This window comes from Brachyhypopomus gauderio, unplaced genomic scaffold (genome assembly GCF_052324685.1).
Source record: "Brachyhypopomus gauderio isolate BG-103 unplaced genomic scaffold, BGAUD_0.2 sc118, whole genome shotgun sequence".
Classification (NCBI taxonomy): domain Eukaryota; kingdom Metazoa; phylum Chordata; class Actinopteri; order Gymnotiformes; family Hypopomidae; genus Brachyhypopomus; species Brachyhypopomus gauderio.
In genome coordinates, this window is record NW_027506939.1 from 186,366 (window position 1) to 199,909 (window position 13,544).

Sequence of the window (13,544 nt, forward strand, 5' to 3'; positions counted from 1 at the left end):
TCATCGCGCTGAAGCGCAGCGCATGCGAGGTCGTGCACCTCTCGAATTTTGTAACTTTGCGTGCGCCGCGCCTCAGCGCAATGAACGAAGTCATGTTTGCAGGGTTCATACACCTTTATAAAGGTGGATAACGTGCAAGAACTAGGAGAAGGACACAGATGCTGCTGAGAGTCAGATTTATTGGTAGGAGTTTCCTCCCGTCTCCTAACCCACTGCGCAAAGATAAGTTGAAACGACGTCTTTTCCAAGTCATTTTTGCACGTCGGATTTTGGTCCCCTGAAGGTGCAGACTGTGACGCCAGATGACGTCTTTTTTCCGACGTCTTCCGCACGTCGTGTATCGACGACCCCGGGACGTCCGGATAAGGGCCAATTCTAGTCCAAATGAAGTCTTGTGTAGGTCTTTTTTTGCGTAAAACTGACTCCTTTTAGACATCGTTTTTATAAGCCTACCAACAGCTATTTCTAAATAGAGCTGTAATATCGAAGGACATGCTTTCTTAAAACACAATTTCCATGGGGATTCATAGTTTCTGTGCACAACTACTGCCATTTTAGAAGGTAGCATTTTGTCCTGGTAAATTTTCCTAGCTTCCTTTTCGTCGCAGCAGATAACTGGAAATGTATAGCCTACAAAAGTGTAAAGGTTCAAATCTGCTGAGCCTAACGAAGAAAGATGAACGGGAACAATAAACTCCGCCACCTTCTGGCACCAGTTACACACGTTACAATTGTATATGCTTTACAAATAAATCACATGAATGGCATTTCCAATTTCTTTCCACCTTCATTTTTATTGACCACTGGCCAAAACGCCAACTTATAAAAGTAGTAATGTCTGTGGTAAATTCCATCCAATACGTGAGTAGCTAGCTAGCCTTTTGGCTAACGTTAAAACGTAACAAACCTTACAAAAATCCATTACAAAAGTACAAGGTAATTTGATTATATCTATTGATCTGTTACTACAACATATAAACATTTTAGGTTAACTTTTTGAGGTTCGTTAAAGACCAGTTGTTAATGTTACCTTGAAATTGCCAGTAAATAACTGTAAAAAGTAACGGATTTCTTTTTAATTTAAACTCCTCTAAATGCGCGAGGCAACTCGCTCGAGCTTTTTATGTAGGCTCACTTTTGTATCAGTCAATTGATTGTATTTAACATCATGCATTAATAGTTATACATAAATTACAATATTTTGATAATACATACATTTTCTTATACATGTCTACATTAAATAATGTATAATAATATGGATTTATTACAGTTCACAGGCTGCACCATTGAGGTTACATGGAGTTTTAGGTTGACGGAGTCGAGCAAAAGTGTTTATCGCCCAAAAGACAAGTTTTCTCATACCGCTTTACTCAACATTTAGAAATGTTCATTAATATAAAAAAAAACATATTATGTATCATGTACATTTCTGTACCCTTCTTAGACGTCTCCGTGACGTTGAAATTCCGACATTCAAGTGTTTAACTGCATATCGACGTCCAAGTGGGGTCATAGTTAGACGTCCAAATAACAGACCTAGTTTGCACGTCGAGTAGAAGTCCAGAATTGGTCTTGGACCGACGGACGCAATATAGACATGATCTGCACGTCCATAAGACGTCTAATGTTTAGTGGGAACCTGATCGGCTCGAATCGCTCTTGAACGGCGAAGCATTTCATTTACATTAACTCTCGGAGCTTCAGACAACGAAACACTGCGAATGCAATGGTAAAACTCCTTGAGTGAACAATAGTACACAGACTAGTTACCCAACACCTCTCAGACACGACAAGGAATACAAAAATATGAACGAGTTATTACACAAACAGTAAACAAACAAACATTCAAAAAGGACAATACAAACCGGACTAACGCAAAAGACCTGGTGAAATCAACTAACTTCACTAACGAACCATCAGGAAACAATAACACGTTGACTCAATAGAGAGTACAAAACCAAACATAGGATAATCTGCGAAACAACTCAAAACAAATCTAATCGAAAGGACCAAACGCTGAACATACAATGATCAAAGTTAAACACCAAGGGCAGATCCGATAACAAACACGGGGAACAGAACATACAACTCTCGCAATGAATACCAGAAATTGACTTACAAGGAAAGACTGGGCACACGGGAATATAAACCAAACACATCAAGGAGTTAAACATAAACAGCTGATCGAGACTAACAATGGGCGGCGAGATCAAGGGGCGTGACAGGAGAACGCTACAGAGATTCAACTAAAAACATAACTAAGGGAAACACGAAGATCTCACATAGGTTGGGGCGGAGTAGACCTTACAGTGGAATTCAAGCACTTGTACCAATATTTCTGAGCACGTTAAACTTAATTAAGTTAAATATTTATACATATACTCGAAATAATTTGAAATACTGCGCTTTTTATCACAATCTTAACATCTTCACGTTCTCTCATTTTTCTCCCTGGAATTACAGCAAGATAACTGTTCAGTCAGACAGATATTTATTGTAAAACGAAGTAGTTACAATTTCAAGCATTTTCAAGTACTTTAGCCTACATTCCAGCACCTTCAAACCTGAAACACAAAGCAGCATTAAAATTTGTCAGGTAAGTGTTCATTCCCGTTTTTGAGGGGTGTTTCTTTTATACTACCACATATAGTTTCAGACAACACTGCAAAGCGGAAAGTATAAAAGCCTCCACCGCTCGCAGAGGTTCGCGCGAGGTGGGCGGAGTCGAGCGCTATGGTCACTCAACCAGGCTTTAGCGCCCTTCGTTGAAATGTTCCAAAAGCACCGCTTGCAAACGGGCTTGTTCATGTCCTTCAGTTTTCCATCTGTATCTGCTTCGAATCCAACAGCACAGCGTTTGCTTTAGCTGCCATTTTAGCATTACAAACTGTCCTGTGCATTACGGCACCCAGCTAACAAAAAAACGTCCCGAGGACGTCCCGCGAACCAACACTGCGAACGTCCTCTGGACGTTTTTTTGTAGGGTCGCCAAAATGTTTCAGGGGACGTTCCAAAGGACGTTTGTAGGACCACCTGGAAACATCCAGAGGACAATGAGCGGACGTTTAAGGAACGTCCTTTAAACGTCTCTTATGTGTTAAATTGTTTAGGTCTACTTCTTATGTTACTTCTAAAACAACTTAGATTTTATTGATTTAGTAAATCCGGGTATTGCATATGGAATAAAAATGAACACACAAGAAGTGATAGGCTGTAAACAAGTTATTATTTTTTATTCGAAATGCGAAAAAAGTGTCTGGTGTGCGCATTTTGAACGCCGTTTCAAGCCTCCTTTTCACGCGTTTCTTGGGGTGAAGCCTAAAATACACAAAGATACACGTTTGTTAACATTTAATTTTGTGACCTCTAGTTATAATAAAGCGTTCGATAAATGAAGTAATTTGAATGTTTTGCTTGAAGAACATCAGCTACTCAAATCAATGCTAACCCAGCTAGGTAGCTATAGTTGGCATTAACTTGTTAATGTGGCTAGCTACTTATAGCGAATGCTATCGTCGGCTGGTATCTGTGGCTGAGACCATCAACATCAGTTAACGTTACTTACTATTGAAGTCTTAATGCAATGATTCATATAACTTTATCATTTGGTAGCGTAGCGTAGTGATAATTTAGCTCTAGCCATGACTATATAGAAATAATGTCCAGCCACAGATGGGCATCCGTTTTTGGTACAACTGTTTGATTTTGCTGATCGGGTTTTATGATTATCCAGAGGGGTTAGCTGAGGGCTTATTAAAATCACCTCATACATTAGCCGCAACTCAGAAGATAAATTTACTAAGATATGTATTTACTAGCTAACCATATTTTAATCAAATGTAGGTGACTCACCTTGAATTTAAAATAACGGCTTCTGTCAGAATATTCATGTTAGCTAACGTTCCTACGTCGCGAGAAGACGGCTCGTGCGTTTATGTTCCCACTTGGAAATCCTCTAGTGAGTAAAACTCTAAATCAGCTGACTGCCTTTCACGCACGCACCATGACAACGGTCGCGGGACCACGTCCGGACGTTCTCAAACGTTCTCTAAATGTAACAAAAATAACGTTATTTCAACGACTATACGGGGACGTCACTGAACGTCCCGTGAATGTATCTTTGGGAACGTTCCGCCAGGACTTTGAGGGGACCTGCTGGGAACGTCCGTTATGGCCTAGGAACGTCCTATCGCGAACGTTATAAAAAAAACCTCTAATAAGAACGTCTGCGAACGTCCCCGGGACATTCACTGTTTGCTGGGCAGCTGGGTGGGTCAAACGAAAGCGCATTTTATGTAAAAAGAATCGATACTTAAGAGAAACGAGTATTGTACCATTTCAGAATGTTCAGTATCGATACATATCAATATATGGATTTTTTTGACAACACTACTGCAGTGCACTCCCGTGCAAACGAAGCCCACGAACAATAAACAAATCAGTAACTTCCGGGGCACACACATGGGTCAAGTTAAAAAATCTAAATCAAGTTCGGCTCCGAATCTTTTTTTATTTTGCAATTTTTGTTTGGATCATCAAATAAAAAACTGAAAAATACAAGCCTGATTTGTTTTTTTGTTTTTATATTCAAAACGAAAAACAAAATAATGAATAGTTTTTTGATTTTCCGATTTTGATTTTCAGTTGAATATCAAATGAACAAATGATACATGGATTAGAGTGGTAGCGTTGCAGGAAGCATTTGTACAAGAACAAACTATTCCAAGAAAAAAACGTACCCATGAAAATCTATGGACTGAGGTGTACTAAGGTGAGCATAAACACAATGTGGCAATAAAAGGGTCAAGGCACTCAAACAAGGTTTTGGACATTGCTTTTGTTTACTCAGAACATACATTCATCCCAATCAGACTGTGGTAACACACACTAAGATTTTAGCCTGGGGGAGTATTTTTAGGTTAATTTATTTCATTTTGGAATTTAGCAATAATTTAGCAATTGATACATTATCAGGGATGATAGTGGGAAAAATTCCTGAGCCTGAACTTTTTCTGAGTGGGGGGGGGGGGGGGGGGGGGTGGAGTGTTAGTGTACCATATTTAGAATATTTTATAATTAATCTTTAAATTAATTAATAATAAATAAGTCAGGTAATCATTATAGTCAAATAAAAAACTAATTTCTATTAATATTCTGAGAAAATGCTGTAACCTAAAGATTTAGATTAGACACAATATGTTAAAAACAGGCATAGTTAATTATTTATTCATTACTGTTTGTAAATTATAGGATACCAGACAACTCAAAGAAATTATGCAAATAAAGTTTAAAAGAATTACAAGTGTTATGATTATAGTTAGTTTTTATATATAAAATTTAATAAATTTAATAAATATTTTGTGTTGGTTTATTAGGACATACATTTTGTGCTTTTGTTCATGTATTACACCTTACGCCGTAAGGCGGCCAGGATGAACCAGATCGTCTGACCACCTGTACCGGCTAAAAAAAACACTCATATTTCTGATAAAAATTTAACTTAATCAGAATAAAGATAAAATACTGAAGTTATCTTGTATCTACCTCTGAAGCTCTTCCGATGTCTGAAATACAGGCGGTCCCCGGGTTACGACGTTGATCCGTCGTAAATCGATTTTCGGTGTAAATCGGAACATACGTACATGTATGTACGTAAATAACGTAGTTATCCTCAGGGTACCCGCGGGTCCTTAAAAAGTCTTAAAATGTCGTAAATTTAGTTTTCCATATTCAAGGCCTAAAAATGTCTTAAAATGTCTGGAATTTTATGAGGGGAGGCATTAAATTATTATAAGTGTGTGTTGTTCAGTTGTTCTGGCGCGATGTGAACTTTGCCGAATCTAGCGCTAATGCAGAAAAAAACCGCTCCAGGGTCCTAGTGCTAGATTCCTAGCGTTGGAGTATACGGCCTCAACAACGTCAACAATTTTCGTTCAACACCCCCCCCCCCCCCCCCGTCAACGATGTGGAACACACCTGCATCCCCAGTAATAGTATTATTTTTTCTTGTGAGAGGTATTAAAAAGGTCTTAAAAGTCATTGAATTTGAGATTTAAAAATGTGCAGATAGCCTGATCCTATCCTAAAGCTAGCCTTTTGGCCAATACCTTTATCCATAGCTGCGTTTAACTAATCCTGACGCCACGCACACCAAACACCAAGTTCCGTTTACGACGCAGAACCATTTAGGTCCAAACAAGGCTTTATACAGTAAATGGGAGATGTGTAGTAACCACGAAAAATCGTAACTTGGGAACCTCGTAAGGATCATATTTCGGTCTCAAAACAGATAGCATGCGCGCGCGTGTGGTTTATCATTATGATTTGACGGATTTTTCCCCCCCCTCAATTTCCCCTCAATTTTTTTTTCTCGCGGACATGTCGGTAAGCCGGAATTCCGGCGTGGCGCCTGAAAACTATCAGGCCTGCATTATACACAAAATATTAAACTATGTCCCCATCTCATCACACTTTCACATTTTTAAAACTTATTTGAAGAAGTGCATTCGACAGTAATGCATATTAAAAGGTTATAGGGTAGATGGGGGGGCATGATTTCATGTTAAAAGCAGTGATTGCAGATGGAGTCTCTGACAACTCTATCATCTCTGTTGTCACCCACATGCATGTAAGGTTCCTCATCTGTGGGCATGTCCGAGATGGTAGACTGTCGCTCTCCATTGATGGTTGCAATGTTGTGTAATACCACAGATGCCATTATTATGTGGCACACGCTCTCAGGGGTAACTCTGAGCCACTTCAGGCACTGTAACCTGGCCTTGAGGATTCCTAGGGTCATTTCAATTCTTGCCCTGGACTGTGGTCCAGGTGCAGGATCTGAATAGGGCGTCATGAGGTAGGACAAGCAGGGATACCCTTTGTCTCCAAGAAGGAGGCCGTCATATTGTCCTATAATCGCAAAAGGGATTGCAATGATTTAACTATGACACTACATGTGAACAACTAGCAAAACTACAACAGGCCTACCCTGTTTAAATTTGCTGTACAGTGTGGAATCATGCATGGATCCTGGCCATTTGGCTTCAACATTTGTGATGAGGTGGGAAGCATCACATATGATCTTGATGGGGAGGAGAATGGTCAGTTACAATAGCTACATTATTTTTGTTGCCATTAAAGATAAGTACATTATTCATTAAGGGTTATAAAGGATAGAACCTGTACATTAATGCTATGGATGGTAGGCTTGTCCTGATCCGATATTTGGATTGGATTGGCCGCCGATATTTGCAAAAAATGTGTATCGGATCGGGAGGCATGAGAAAATGCCGATTCAGACTCCCAATCCAGTTTTTTTGAAAGTCCGATCCGGATTTTCCAGCGCACCCATTTAGATAATCCATTCCAGTTTTTGCTGTGTTTTCGCCAGTAAGAGTAAAATCCGAAGCACACCTTCAGCACACGAGCATAGCATCTCCTAACCATTAAGACGACCATGTAAATTTGAAGTTATCAGTAAAAATGCCAGTTGTGTGGGATTATTTTACCTCAAAGATGAAGAGGTAGAGTGCAGCATATGACACAGTAAAGTCAAGGATGGATTTTCTGTTTATGTAATCGCCTTCATGTTCTAATGGTGTGATGTATTAGATACACTGTGGGTTCCATCAATGTAGCCAATGACTCTAGGAAATCCTTAAAAATTAAAGGGAATGAAGTTTGTTATATATTGCTTCTCCTTTGCTTAATTTATTAATTGTCCGTGTTAATTAAAGACAAACCTACGATGTTGTGGAAGTCCTCTTTTATGTCCATAACTGGCTTATGCCCAGGAAACACCACAAAACTGCGCACTAGTCGTTTTAATGCCAGACATACTTTTTGGACAGACCGACATACAGTAGCTTTGCTGACAAGATCCACATTTCCTACACAAAGAACCTTCCACTAGCTCACTAAAACCATCCGAAAATGATAGTAGGCCTATGTCTATTTGTGGTTTTATAACGCGTTCCCGATGAAGAGCTCGGCAAATAAACTGAGCTTCAATATCCACAGGATCCTGGAGGAAATTACACGCCTGCTGAAATAACATCTGCTGTTTTTAACCAGTTTGAGTTGATATCGCTACCCCATCTCACTGAAGTGGTTCAACAGATGAAATCCACAAACTGTCCTCTGTACATCATTCCTTGTTCAAGCATGTTCAAGCAGTCCTTTGACACCATCAGTCCCTGTCTTTTGACCAGTGTTGGGAACGTTACTTTAAAAAAGTAATTAGTTATAGTTACTCACTACTTATTCAAAAAAGTAACTGAGTTAGTAACTGAATTACTCTATAATAAAAGTAACTCGTTACCAGGGAAAGTAACTATTTGCGTTACAGTTAGAAAAGTTATATGCCAATGAATAAGGATTTTTTTGAAAAAGCAGTTTTCAGTCAGTTGAAATGAGTAGATCAGAAAGGTGTTTAACTTTTGATAAATTAAATGTGCCATATTTTGTCAATTGTGATTTTTACACCCCAATCAGTTGGAGCAGTTGGGGTTAGGTGCCTTGCTCAAGGGCACCTCAGTCCAGTGTTAATTTCGTTGACGAATAATTTTCGTCATAGTTTTCGTCAACGAACCTTTTTTCATGACGAAAACGAGACGATAACTAAATTAAAACTATACGAAGGGATAAAAACGATGACGAAATTAAAGGACATTTTCGTCAACGAATAAAAACGAGACGAAAATATTGTCCAGCGACGACATTCAATCAGACCTGATTTAGTTTAGTGAAAGGTAGGGATAAGTTAAGAAGAGATCCAACCGTAACTACTTTAGCGTACACGGAGAGGCGGGACAAACCGGGTAACCATCCAATCAGAACTAACGTCTTCACATCGCGCAGAACCCGTTAGGACAAAACCAGCGCGTGAACTGTGGTCACTCATGAAATTAAACTCGAAGTTAACTCGACAATGTCAGCAGGGAGAAAGATGAGCGGCGATATATGGACACATTTCTCCTTTGACTTTGAGAAAAACAAGATGCTGTGTAAACCATGAGGAATGATGATGTCGGGACAAATACGACAAATGAAACGACATCTGCGAGCTATGGCATTGTTTTACGGCGCCCAGTTTTATATAGAATGTAATATGCATTGTTCATAAACTCCATATGTTTTCAGGTAGAGCGGACCTACTGGTCATCAATGTTTTGTTATTGTTATGCTCAATAACTATAAGTTCAGGTCAATAGAGTTGTTTGGAAATTTGTTTTTGTATATATTGCACATACAAAAAATAATATTCTGTAACTGGTTAATAAATGTTTCATTTTGTGCAAGTGTATATAATGACTACTACACCATTTATATTTTAGTCAACTAAATTATTTTGATATTATTCGACTAAATTCTAATGATAATTAGTCGACTAAAACTAGACTAAGACTAAAAACAAATCAATGACTAAATTATGACTAAAACTAAATTACATTTTAGTCAAAAGACTAAGACTAAAACTAAATCAAAAATTGCTGTCAAAATTAACACTGCCTCAGTCATGGCCTGTCTGGGAATCTAACCCACGACGACCCTCTGGTCACAAGACCAGTTTCCTAACCGCCAGGTCATGACTGCCCCCAATATTTATTGCACATCAACAGACCAGTGCAGGATAAAATCCTTTAAAATCCCAAATCTCTGTATAAAAAACACTATATAAAGTGCATTTACATCTATTAAATTCTCTCAACCTGAGACAACTGAACAGAAATAAACTTTACAATAAAACCTCTATTCTTAATTAAATAAATAAAATTGTCGTGGAAATTTTCTAATAAATGGATGAGGACTCAGACGTGGTTAAATGATTAATTTATTACAAAAATATAAATATATATAAATAGAACAAAGACAGATACAAGACAGACACAAGACAGACACAGACATGAGAGTCTCATTCAAGCATGACAACTCTGAAGGCAGGGGGGCGCTCCCCCTGCTTATATACAATCTTAAACACAATTCAGCAGTTCTAACAGCAGGTTATCTTAAGCACAGCATGTTCCAAAACATAGGCGTCCAGCAGGCTACTTTGTCTCACATGTGTGTATCTCCTAATATGGACTTCCCTAGAGTTAGCGGAAGCAACTGATGTATCAGTTCAACACAGAGGAAGCTAAATGACCCAAGACTAGTAGCCTAGTGACTACCAGTTAACAGAGTGCTCTTACCCTCAGCACTCTCCCTGACCTGGGTCACGTAGCACACATGCATAATATGAACTAAACATGGTTACACTGAATCACACTACTTCATTATTGTAGTCCTTCTGCTTAGTCAGAATGGACATGTCCTAAATCATAAAGTTCATAATGATCTCTTATAATAACTAAACATAATCTAATTAATAGTTATTAATCAATAATCAATAATTTCTCTCACACTTCCCCCCTTTGATTCTGTGTAATCATTAAAAAGGAGAGAATAAATCATTAATTTCATCATAGAATATCAACTTAAAACAGAGTCAATTAAGCTGCTCAGGGCCATCGGGCACAACCCAGCCAGTCGCCAGGTCGTCCCAGACGTCTTCCTTAAACAGACGTCCCAAGGAGTCTGCTATCTCAGGCTCCTTTAAGTCGTCGTGCAAGGCCATCTGAAAATGCTGACGCATAAGGCCAGTAAGCCACGACGAACAGCAAGACAAAATACAAGGCAGCAAACACAACAACAGCTAAATGATTATTACAATTGGTAAAATCATAGTCAGCATCCAATGTCCCCATGGGCCTAGCCATGAAGTGATCCACCCAAACCAGGTTCTTGAACCTCGGCCTTCATGTGATCAATTAAATCAGTAATATTATCATAGTAATCTGGAATGCTGAAACAACATGAAACATTGATTTTCTTACACACATCTCCTTCTTTTCTGAGGAGGAGGTCTAAAGCTAGTCTATTCTGGACCTATACTTGTCTAATTTCTTTCACTTCTTGTTTAATAGGTCCAGGGCAGTCTCAGTACGAGAAGCCAAAGTCAGAACTTGCCATTCAAGTCCATTGATCTTATTCATTGTTGCTGCAGTTCCTCCTCCGAGGAACAGTGACCCCCGTTGTATGATCTCTCAGGTAGAGCAGAGTAGGTTTTCTCTCTGCATGCCCACATCGTCACCCAATCTGTTACTGGGTTCACGATGCCATGACAGGAGGTGAAACTCCATTTTGCAGAGGAGTTATTTAGTCTAATGGTGCATGTTGATTCGTCTCTGGCTGTTGCTACCAGATCAACCTGGCACTTGGTGTGCTCTATCCAAAGATGGCCTTCAAGGCCTCCTCTGAGCATAGACACCACTCTCCCTCAACAGGGGCGGTGTCAAATGTCATGTTGCGAATGCCGGCTCGTGACACCTGGTCATTCGAGTCGCAGTCGTTTATTTCCTATGATCCATACTTGCAACATCATCACCTACCCAATCAGGAACCTTACCACTGTGAATGATAGCGTGAGGTCATGTTGTAGAATTGACCTGTTAACCTATCAATCTCGCATATGGGTCTGTTAGTTAACATTGTAGCCATTTTAAAAGTGATTGGTGTTGGTGTTCACGGCATGTGAAAAGGATGGCAAACCAGACAGGGCTGGTTTGGTTTCACTGCAGTAGCTGTGACATTGGACATTACACATGCTTTCTTTCCCTCACACCTCTCCTCCGGTGTGGGGGAGATGACAGTTGCCCCTCCTGTTGAGAAAAGCATCATGTAAAAAACAACAGCATAACATTCATTCTGGCGGCTGCTCTGGAGCTCTTTTGCAGTGGGTGTGGTGTGTCCACGTGGCTCGGCTGCTGGTCTTTACAGCTGTGTTGGTTGTTAGCAGCACGTGGATCTCTGATCAGCAGCCAGTCTCCCGGCTGGAACTCGTGCAATGGATTCTCTTACACCACTGACAGCTTTGACCTGCTCAGACAAAATAGAGACAAACTTGTGCAGGATAACATATTAATGGCTCAACAAGTGTGTGTGTGTGTGTGTGTCCCATTCCGGCGGCACTACTTCCATGTTTGGAGGCCTTCCAAACACAATCTCAAAGGCTGATAAGCCTGTGCGAGCTTGGGGCCTAGTGTGGCTCTGCCACAAAACCAGAGGCAGACATTTCAATCCTTAATTTCCTCTAAAATTTAGTTAATTTAGCTCCTTTAGCCCTTCATGTACGAAGGGAGTGCTGTTGTTATTCAACACCCTCCTGGGTAACCCCCATCGTGGGATTATTATTAAGTCATCTTTGCCACCGTATCTGAATTCTGCTTTGTGATGTGGAAGGCCTCTGTCCATTTGCTAGACATGCATACACACAAGCCTGTATTTCAGCAGGTGTTAGTTCAACAAGATCAATTTGCCAGTGTTGAAAGGGTTCGGTCGGCGGCAGGTGTCCGGCGGGTGCATGTTTAGGTCTGTTATACCCCTGTGGTGGGATACCAGACAATGTGAACAAAAAATTTTTTATTTTTTATTTTTTGGGTGAGTGTGGTTATTCTTAGTGCATGCTAGTGCATGCCACTATCCCCCCTTTGCTCATTGTGACTCCTACTATGAGCAACTTCAATCAGTCCTCTCATGTAGGCTGTAGGGACACACGTCTTACCTGTCTCCGTGTGTGTGTGTCCAGACTCCCCCCATTGTTTTGCACCCCCCCTTTTGCCCATCTCTGTTTGTCTTACATTGTGGCTTGTGTTTGTATTGCTCTGGTTGTTAAGGGTGTGTCTTCTCTGTTACTGTGATCTGTTAGCATCATTTGTGTGTTTGGAGCCTGCAAAACTGTGTGTTGGGCTGTGGAGTCTGTGAAGGCATTGCCTTTTGCTACTGTGTCGCCTGCTCTGGTGTGTGCGGCACATTTGATGATTGCAGTTGTGAGATCAGTTGGTGCTGTATCTTTGACCTTGAGCTGGTAAGGAATGGTGAGCTCAGCTGCTTGGGCAGAATAATGTGGCAGGAGTGATATTGTTTCCAAAACCTCTGTGTGGATAAATGTGCTTTATTTTTTTTTTCTCTCTGGTCCTGTAAAATTCGAAAAACAGCATGTTTGACCCAAAGGGCGAGTTGAGCGTACCCCACTATATCTCTGAATGCTACCAGTGCCCGCACCCCGGCTGCCCCGGGGTCTAGTTTTCCTGAAAAGTAGGCTACTGGACTCTGTCTGTCATTGTGGGCTTGAGTCAAAACACTGGTCCTTTAACGTCAACACTCCCCACACACATACGAACACTGAACACACACATCAATTCTGAACTTTTATTTCAGAATTCAAAACTGTTCTTAAGACTCATTTGTTCAAACGGGCTTATTCTCTTTAACAAATGTTATTTTTATCTGTTTGTTGTGTCAGAGTTTCAATACATACTACGTCATGACCCAGGAAGTGCACTTTTTTCAGCAATATTGCAATTTTGCTTAGGAACCTTGTGGCCTTCCCTTGCTAGGTGATGTAGCAATGCCACTGTGGCTCTCTTTGCATGCTTCTCATGTGTTTACACAGAGTATCAGAACATCTACGTAGTGCAACAGTGCAATGCCCTCTGGAAGTTTCA